Source organism: Schistocerca piceifrons, chromosome 1 (genome assembly GCF_021461385.2).
Source record: "Schistocerca piceifrons isolate TAMUIC-IGC-003096 chromosome 1, iqSchPice1.1, whole genome shotgun sequence".
Taxonomy (NCBI): domain Eukaryota; kingdom Metazoa; phylum Arthropoda; class Insecta; order Orthoptera; family Acrididae; genus Schistocerca; species Schistocerca piceifrons.
In genome coordinates, this window is record NC_060138.1 from 1,123,753,325 (window position 1) to 1,123,764,051 (window position 10,727).

The following is a 10,727-nucleotide window of genomic DNA, read 5'->3' on the forward strand; positions in this document are numbered from 1 at the left end:
TTTCCTGCCTGTCAAACATATTATGTTATTGGGATAAAGATCAAACATTTTTTTCTGGTACATATTCAACTCGTTTCTAGTCAGTGACAGTTTCAATAATCCAAAATAGATGCCATTGTTTTCCTCTAGTGTTGTAGCTATGGAAAACACTATGTTTCTGAAATTGTGATGAATTGTTTATGAGTACTTCACTTAGGGAATATGTGTATTGTTATGGTGCACTTAAAATGCCCATCACCTTGAAGAGATACCTACACGATTACTGCGTGTGAACACCATACTTCTTATTGCTCTCTTTGTGGTCAGAACTTTTTTTGAAAGTAATGAATCACCCCAAAGAATTATTCTGTAAGACATTACTAAGTGGAAATGTGCAAAATAACTAACTCCTAATCTCATCGTGGCCTCTTCCTCTAACTTACTGTTTTCTTTTTTTTTTTTTTTTTTTTTTTTTGCTTTGATTGTCATACAGTTGAATTCTCATTCTTCTATCATTCCAGTCATGTCCAATTTTTACCCATAGTTCTAAAGAGTAGCTCCCAGTTCATATTGTGGACAGTTTTTTTTAAAATCAACGAAGGTAAGATATTATCGTCATCAGCAGCATCTTCACTTCAAGCATTAGGCATTTGTTTGATTATCCCGTTACAGCACCCATCGCTTTCTCTGTCTTCTTTGACTTCTTTTCCCAGTTGGTAAATCTTCTTATATTGAGAGATAGTTTTTCTCCATTCATTCTTTCGAGATGTTCATTCCAGTTTCTCCTATTTTCTTGTATTTGATTGAGCAGATTAAATATATTCAGCTCTTTCCTAATTTCCGAATTTCTAAATCTATCAGCTTTTGTGCATCCCCCTACTGCTCTTAGATATCTCATCTCTGTTGCTTGTATGCTACTTTCTTGGCGTTCATGTATAACCCATGACACACTTCCATACATAAGTATTGACACTGCCATCGTATTACAGAATTTCAGCCATGTTTCTATCCTCGTTTTATTCTTTAGTCGTCTGTTTATTGTTCTTCATATACTCCCAAACTTCGCTAATTTCTTCGTTATACTCATGTGTCATGTTACAACCTAAGTAGTTAAAATGTTTGATCTCTTCTATTATTCGATTGTTAATTACTATTTTTGTCCTTAGAGGATGTTTTCCTCCAAAAACCATTGATTCGTCTTTCTTTCTGAAATCGTCAACTGGCTCTTTCCAGGAATCTCTTCCAATAAATGTATTCCCCTTTGTATGTCATTTTCATTTGCTTCCAGCAATGTGGCACCGTCTGCATACGTCATATTTTGCCTACTATAAGAGGCACTTTTTTCTTCGAATAAGTGCCTCCAAAATTCAGGCGCGTCGTATACTTGAAATAAAAATAAAAATGTCCAGTGTCTGATTTAAAATTCCCACCAGTCTTAAGAAGGGCCATACATTCGAAGCCGCGGGAAATCTATCTCTGTCTGGTAACACTGGATTCACCGCAGTAGCAGTGCACCGATGCGACGAACATGAGGTTTCTCTTTATACTCCTGTGGTATTTTCCGAGATATTTTGGTTCTGGTTCGCACGTAAGTCCATGGTTGTTCATAAACCCGTAGCACTATTTAAAGTGCATTTGAGAGGGGAATGGAACAAATGGATGAGGGATGAAAATCAACAGGAATTCACGCAGAAGGAAGCTTTAAAACGACCCACAATCAAACAAGTGGGTCAGTGGATAACACGGTGGTGGTGTAGAGTGGGAGAAGACATCATTGTTAAAACTTTCAAGAAGTGTGGCACAAGTAACGCTCTCGATTGCAATTAAGATCATCTTATATACGAAGAGGACAACGATGACGACGAAGAGGAAGAAGAAATATCAGATGCGATTTTCAGGGATTTTGAAGGTCAGTCCGGTTTTATAAACGAAGACTCTTTTTAGTCTGGCATTGCAGTCTAATAACAAAAAAGATAAATATGTTATTTTAAAAAATGCTTAAGAATTAAAGTTTGTAGTGCCTTATAGTCCGTAAAATACGGTAAAGGGTAATTCTGGACGAAATTTCTGTTAATCTTAATTCGCCCATTAAAGTTCTTTTTCCATTTCCAGACTGCATTGTAAGATATTAGCACACGTAAATTAAATCACAATGGTCTCTGAAATAAATAATGAGTTTTAACCTTCCAGTAATTGCTGCGTAACACAACATGCATTTTATCTGCCCAAACATTTCCGTTACTTCATACAGTTTGTAATGTTTTACATTTCAGCGACTGTAATTTTCATTCTGCCTGCTACCACGTTGACATATTCCGTTGCCGCGAAACACAGCACGAATGAAGGACGCATTTTCCACTGTGTGTGGAAGGCTGCGCTGGAAGGGACAAATAATCACCAGAACGCAGCCGTCAAAGAGACCATGAATATTAGAATTTTCGACCAGGTCCCGTGCGGGGTTCGATAGTACTGCAAATTAATCGCGCGCGCGCGCTCTCCGCGGTACCGACTGTTCCGCCATCACCGGCAGCGACACAAAACGTTAACCGTCTCCGCGTCCATTGCTCGTACGTTACGGGCAGCCTGTGCTTCTGCATTGGAATGCGGTCCGCGCCAAACTCCCTCCCATCACCGTTTGCAGCTTTCAAATCCTCGCCCCGCCACTTGTTCAACTGACGAACGCAAGCAAAGCGAAACAAAACTAAATCTTTCTACCCGCTCTGCTGCTGTACCCCACCTCTCCCTGTTGTATTTAACCCTTTTAGTTCTACACGTCCACCAAAGTGCTGTCCTCGATAATCAGTCCTGTACATTCTGTTTGCCTGTCATTCAATTTGCCTCCTCTCCATCCGAATCTTATTTATGCACAGTGTTTTAGGAGAACTAGTAAATAAATTTAGGAGGTGGCGGGACAAACTAATTCCAATAAATCATTCCATAAAACTTGTGTCCACTTGATATTGGTTACACAGATAGGCTACAGCCGGTTGCATACATACAATCTGATATTAATACTTGTTCCATAGATCATGAATACGATATTTCGTTATGCTTTGGAACGTGTCACTTCAACGTAAGTTTTCTTTACACAAAATAACTGATTAATAAATTTCTTTACAGTTACTACTTCATATCTAAAAATCCATCTTTTGAGTAGAAGGAGTTGTCATTCAAAAATTCTTTTAATTTGACAATGTTGGCTGGCTATCTGTAAGACTTTTAATGCTATTTGGCAAATGACCAAACATTTTTGTGACAGCATAATTCACCCCTTTCCGTGCCAAAGAAAGATTTAACCCATAATTATGAAGATTATCCTTTCTTCTAGTGTTGTAGCTAAGCACTTCGTTGTTATTTTTGAATTGGGATGTGTTATTTATAACAAATTTCTCATATTGCGAAGGTACTGCGAATATCCCGAATTCTTTAAATAAATGTCTACAAGGTGATCTTGGGTAGGCTCCAGCTATTATTCTGATTACACGTTTTTGTGCAATGAATTCTTTTTCTTTTAATGATGAATTACCCCAAAATATGACGCCATATGAAAGCAATAAATCAAAATGTGTGTAGTAAGCTAAATTACTTATATGTTTATCACCTTAATTTGCAGTAACTCTAATAGCATAAATAGCTGAATCTAACCGTTTCAGCAGATCATCGATGTGTTTGTTCCAATCCAATCTCTCATCAGTGCAAACACCCAGAAATTTTGAATATTCTGCCTTAGCAACAGATTTCTATTCATGGTCTATATTTACCAGTGGTGTTATGCCATTTACTGTACAGAATTGTATATACTGTGTTTTCTCAAAATTTAGTGAGAGTCCATTTGCAGAGAACCATTTAATAATTTTCTGAAAGATATTATTTGCAGTTTTCTCAGCTGATTCTTGTCTGTTACATGTGATTAATATACTTGCATCATCAGCAAAGAACTAGTTTTGCATCTTCATGAATGTAGAGTGGCAAGTCATTAATACATATTAAGAACAATAAGGGACCCAAGACTGAACCCTGCAGTACATCATCCTTGATACCTCCCCAGTTAGAGGACTCTGCTGATTTTTGAAGACTATAAGTTCAATCTTCTGCATTCTTCCAGTTAAATATGAATTAAACCATTTGTGCACTATCCCATTTATACCAAAATAAGCTTATCTGGAAGAATTTCATGATTCACACAGTAAAAAGCCTTTGAGAGGTCACAAAATATCCCAGTGGGTGATGTTTGGTTATTCAGTGCATTTAAGATTTGATCAGTTAAAGCATATATAACATTTTCTGTTGAAAATCCTTTCTGAAAAACAAATCGACATTTTGTTTGTACTTCATTTATACAAATATTAAACATGCATAGAAAAGTTTTCATCTCGCATGTTGTTACTCTAGTTGCTATGGGTTTATTAATCTACTCACATTTTTGTTCTTGAGCTTACATAATAGAATTTTTTAACTGCGGTTGTGATTCTACGCTAGAGACTAAACATGTCACAAGTACACTGGTGTGCAAAGATTAAGAACGAAAGCATCCTTTGCATAATGTGTCACTGCCAAGTTGGATAGCTCGATAAATCTTGGACCATACATAGAAAGAGCAGCTATAGAATAGTACAAATGGTAACGAAATGACACACACACACACACACACAATGTGAATAACAGAAATTACACCTTTATTCACAGGTAATAATTACACTGAAGTCATCGCAATTCATGAGAGTTCCTTGGACATTACAAACGTTGGGACGTACTTCTTAATAGGCTGTTTGATCACCGCTGACGGCAGTGCGTGCTCTGTAGCGTCTTCTTATGCTCTGTAAAGCGTAACACCATGTTGCAGTTATCGAGTGTGGATCTGCGACAAATTGTAAAAACAAATTTCCAAGAGCCGTTACTTTTATAGCCTTTTATTTAGGCTACCAGTTTCGCCTGCTCAATATTGTCATCGACAGGACCGGCAGCACGAATGACAAAAAGCATCCAGCTGTATATACAGCGTGTAGTTATAACTAAACTTTCCCTATTTAACACTTTATAACACGGAAACAAATTACCATAGGAGTACCAATCTTGGTGACATTAATGCGTATGGTATGGGGTCCATGATTTCCATGCGTCACAGCACCACCGTCCAGTTCCAGCTATGGCCAACAGGTGGCGTGATCAGTCATCGTGATTCAGTCTCACACACCTGACCAGTCGCAGTGCACTTCTTGACGTGTCAACATGAGCTTGGAAAAGAGGAGCAGGGCATTATTGGTGAAGCTCTGTTATTAAAACAACAGTAATGCTGCAGCTTCACTTCCAGAATATCGCCGGCTGAAAGGATCACGGAAGGGTCCTCTTTCTCCATCTGCTGTATGGAGCTTGATGAAGTTCGAATCAACTGGAGAACTGGGTGTCGCTCCGGGATGAGGCCGACGACAGGTTGCACCAAAGGTGGTTGATGAAATCACTGTTGCTATGGCAGACAATGCTGCGCGCAATTCCAGATCGTCAGGCAGTGTGCTTGCTGTGTCACCACAGTTGAACATCCCGTGATTGACTGTATAGGAGGTGCTTCGAATGATTCTCAAATTGTACCCGTACAAGATCTATACCGTACAGGAGCTTACACCACAGGACGCACAACGACTTCGCTCTCCACTTTCTCGCAAGGATTGAAGTTGATGAGAGCTGGTCCTGGACCATCCTATCGACAGACAAAGCTCATTTTTCACTGTGGGTGAAGTGAACACACAGAACTGCCGAATGTGAAGATCTCCACCTCCCTCCCGTCACTGTGCATGAAGTTCCTCCGTATGGTGAACGTGTCACCGTAAGCTGTGTCTTCACGGCTACATTCATCATTGGCCCGTTCCTTTTTGAACAGGTCGGCGCTCATGGATCAAAGACGTGTAGTGTGACCGCCAAGCGTTACTGCGATATGCTTCGCCAGCATGTCATACCCACCCTACAGGAGAAAGAGGCATTGAACTCAACAGTTTTAATGGATGCACCGCACATCGCTCGTTAAGTTCACCAGCTTCTCCGAAACACATTTGGAAACGATCGAATTATCAGCCGATCGTTTCCAAATGCTCGGCCGTCACAGTCACCTGATCTCACTCCCTGTTATTTCTGGCTGTGTGCCTACCTGAAGGACAGGGTTTACCAGCGTGACATTCACACATGTGCTGGTCTGAAGGGCAGCATATCAAGAGAGGTAGCCAGCATACCTACGGACATGCTTCGTTTTGCTGTGCAGAATGCAATCTTGAGCTTTCAGACTCTTCCGGACACTGATGGGCGTCGTATTGAGACCCTTTTGTAGCAGTAATGGTACCAGTATTATGTACCGTAGCAGCACTTTAAAAGTGTTTCAGCTGAACTGATTCTACATTATCTCTCTTCCGCGTGACCTTGGCATCCGTATTACAACAAGTTAAACAGGAAAAGATTAATTATAACCTCCAGGTACATAACAAGAGGCAACATTTGCGCCTGGTTTCCGCAGAAGGCTTCACGAGCAATGTGTTTCTTTTGGCTGGCCGGAATGGCCGAGCGGTTCTAGGCGCTACAGTCTGGAACCGCGCGACCGCTACAGTCGCAGGTTCGAATCCTGCCTCGGGCATGGATGTTTGTGATGTCCTTAGGTTAGTTAGGTTTAAGTAGTTCTAAGTTCTATGGGAATGATGACCTCAGAAGTTAAGTCCCTTAGTGTTCAGAGCCATTTGAACCATTTTTTGTTTCCTTTATACGAGTATCAACTGTGTCCAGTTGACAGCTGCCGTTATATGCGTGAGGAGCACATATTGCTCGTGAGACATCTACGGAAACCAGGCGCAATTATTAGTGCCTTCTTATGTATGTGTTGTAATGGTACTTGAATTACGTAACCATTACGGCAGCTCACCTCAACCTCTCGATACAAGCAATATTCTACTGTGTTTCTGTAAAGTAGTTGACATATTTCTGAGACAACATTCAGATTTGATTTCATTATTGTAGAGGTACTTTGATACATCGATATGTTTATGTTACAATGATATTATTCTTATGTGTATTCTTTCTTTTGTCACTATGATCTTTGTCGCACTTGTAACTCTCATGTTTGGGCGCGTAAGCGATTATTAATTAGTTAGAGTCAAACCTTGGTAAAGTTAAGTCTTGGACGTCATGTTGGAAAGACGCATATTGTAATCAGCTTATAAAATGCGAACTTTAACAGTGAGGAAGATGTTTTCAAGTATGTTTTGCATTGTGAAGTGATGTTTTGTGTGTTACGTGATATTGCAGCAAAAGTAATAAAAAAGAAGTGTAACTTAAATTCGGAGTGCTGATTATTTTTTACATCACCATTGTGCTAACTTTCAAAGGTCTAATCTTCAAGAATGGTTTGTGAAACACATCTATAAAACTTTTGAATGCAGCAGAATAAAACTTAGGCCTCTTTGCATCCGAGCTTGGAGCCATCACCACCTAGATTTTCGACGATTGAGCCATGATTTTACAACGAGACCAGCGTGGAAAACACGAAAAGATGAGTGCCTAGTTTATTCATTATTACATGAAATGACTTTATTAACTGTGCTTTAATGACACCTGCCACATAATAACTTTGTTGTTGCCCGGAAATGCAGTATTTAGCAGCGTGAGCAACACCACAATCATTATTAAATATTGACCTTTGTTGTGGTAGGGTTGTTAGAGTGTACAGCTGGATGCTTTTTTTCTCTGAAGACGATTTTATTGAGCAGCCGAAACTGGTAGCCCAAATGGAAAGCTATAAAAGTAACGGCACTTGTAATGTTATTTTCACGGTAGTCCCATGCTGGTAAGGTTTTGTTGTGATAGGGCGCTCATTCCTCCACCAGCGCGGTTGAAACCTGCTAGATGGTCCTTGGTGCATCTGGCCGTGTTACGACGTGTCTCCCAATACATCACGTATGTGCTCCATGGATCTTAAGTTGGGATCCAGTCCATTGTCCGCTAATCCTTTCATTTCAAGAACTCCTCCACTTGTACTGTTCGACACGGTCTCGCATTCTCATCCATAAAAGCAACAAACGGAAATTTTGCAAGGTTGCGTTTGTTTCGCCACAGAACAGTATAAACAAGTGATAGTAAAGTAGAAATACTGTAAAGAATACAAAACGCAAACAACTGCAACATACATAGAACAAGACAAAAATGTTTTTCGTTTTTTCCAACTTAACGGATTTGCACACACATTCCGACAACTGGTTAAGATGCTCACTATGGGGTGTGACCACCTCTGGCAGATATACAGGCCTGATAACGATGGGACATGCTGCGAATGATGTCATCAGTCTCATGTTGAGACAATAACGCCCATTGTTCCTGCAGAGCTGGTAGCAAGTCTCGGAGAGTGGTTGGTGTACGATGACGTGATACAACCCGTCTGCGTACTGCATCCCAGACATGATCCATGGGATTCAAATCGGGCGACCGAGCAGGCCATGCCATGAGTGCAATATCTTCCGTTTTCAAGAAAACATTAACCACTCATGCTCTATGAGATCGAGCATTATCGTCCATCAATGCGAAGTCTGGAACCACAGCACCTCACAACAACCGCACATTAGGCCCCAAGATCTCGTCACGATACCTCATAGCAGTTAAAATTTGCCGATTCACTCGTACAATTTCATTAAAAGGTGTTCGACTGCTCAACATAATCCCTGTCCACACCAATAGCGATTCTCCTCCATATCGGTCTCTTTCCACAATGTTTGGGTCCCGAAATCGAGTTCCACGTTCCCTCCAGATCCGAATCCGTCAGGATCACTCTCCAGACCAAATCGGGACTCATGTGAAAACAACATTGGCCCACTTTTCGATGGTACAGGTGGCATGTTGATGACTCCACTCTAGCCGTGCGCTTCTGCTAACACGCGTCAGAGCTACTTATACAGCACGTTTCCGACAATTAAGGCCATTCTTCCGAAGACTTCTGTACGCCGTTTGCCTCGATGCAACGAGGTCCAGTGGATGCTGCGAGGTCCGATTCCAGTGCCGTACAGAACTAAGGCGGTAATGTCCCCTTACAGCCAAATAACAGCCCATTCTTCCTGATGTCACACGTGGTCGGCTGTGTCCTGGTCTCCGGGATACAGTTTCGGTCTCTACAAACTGCCGCCTCAACCGAGAAACTACAGAACCATTCACATTAAGACATAGGGCCACATCAGTCATGCTTCCTGTGGCCCTCCATCGCAGAGAGCCTGGTAGGCGTCTCCTCTGTGCCATACTACACCGTCCGTGACTGTGTACACAGCGGCTCCGGATGTGGGACAACCCCGCAAACGCTACTCTGTTTGATAGGTGCCCTGATGTCATCGTCGACGTGACTGTCCCTTAATCGGACTGCCATCTTCCGTCCAGAACACCATCGTACATACATCTGTTGACAGTTTATACGAATATATCGTGAATTACACACACAGGTCGGGGAAATGGCGGTTTGTTGCTTTAGTTTTGGACACCAGTGTATCTCTTTACATTTGTTCCAATCAAAATAATAAAATATGATCTACAGGTGTTTCCAAGATTAGACGTTGCTTAAAATAAGTACTGAATTTGTTGTTCTTTATGTTCAAGCAAAATACCACTTCGTCCCATAATCACCAATCACACTACGGTCTTGACCACCCGTATTTCAAAGATTCTGTTGAGTTTGCCATTGCTGTTCGATTTTACACGGTCGCCTTCGATTTCATATCAAAGTAATCCTAATTTCCAAATAACGCACTTTCACTCCCGTTTACGTACATCGCTTTCGCTTGCGGTACGTTTAACATGCTGGCTAAGAATGGACTGATCCGGACTCCAAAATGGGCACGCTCGTATTATGGGGCATCCTATCTTCATCGATGCCATTACAACCGACCAAAGCTGAGTGAGGGCAGATTCGATTTGTTGTGTACAGGATCTGTATCTACACCCTTACAGCAAAGATGGCGAACCATTCTACGTCTACATCTACATCCATACTCCGCAAGCCACTTGACGGTGTGTGGCGGAGGGTACCTTGAGTACCTCTATCGGTTCTCCCTTCTATTCCAGTTTCGTATTGTTCGTGGAAAGAAAGATCGTCGGTATGCCTCTGTGTGGGCTCTAATCTCTCTGACTTTATCCTCATGGTCTCTTCGCGAGATACACGTAGGAGGCAGCAATATAGCATTTTTCCACACAAATGTTTAATACGGCCATGGCTTGCCATCAAACTAATCGTAGAACTAAATTTTGATACCGCATATTACTCCTTTTTTTCCTTGCTTATTTTGTGCATGTTTAGACATATTACATATTATAGAGCTTGAACGCATGTATGTTTTAATATTTGATAGTGCATAGAAATTTGGATTCTACTGATTAATGAAAGAAAGACTCTCATATCAATACTCTTTATTTGCAACCATAAACACTACTGTTACACAGTAATCATTAAATAAAAGTTTTTAGTTTATCTAAAAGAAAGAAAAATTAATGTGATTTTTGATGTTGCAAATTAGGTGCCAAATAAGTTATACTGGTGCATACCGTCTTACTTTTTGCAGAATGCAAGCTAAATTGATGTTATCTGACAAACTGTTTCTTAGCGAGTCTTTAACTTTATTCGTTTCAGAAAATAATGACTCATAGGCATAGGTGCATGAAAATATTGTCAAGATAGCAAAGGCCAGCTCCTTTGTACAGTTCTAAGTGGCCGGAATTTAATTCCACGTTTTCATAATTTTAAT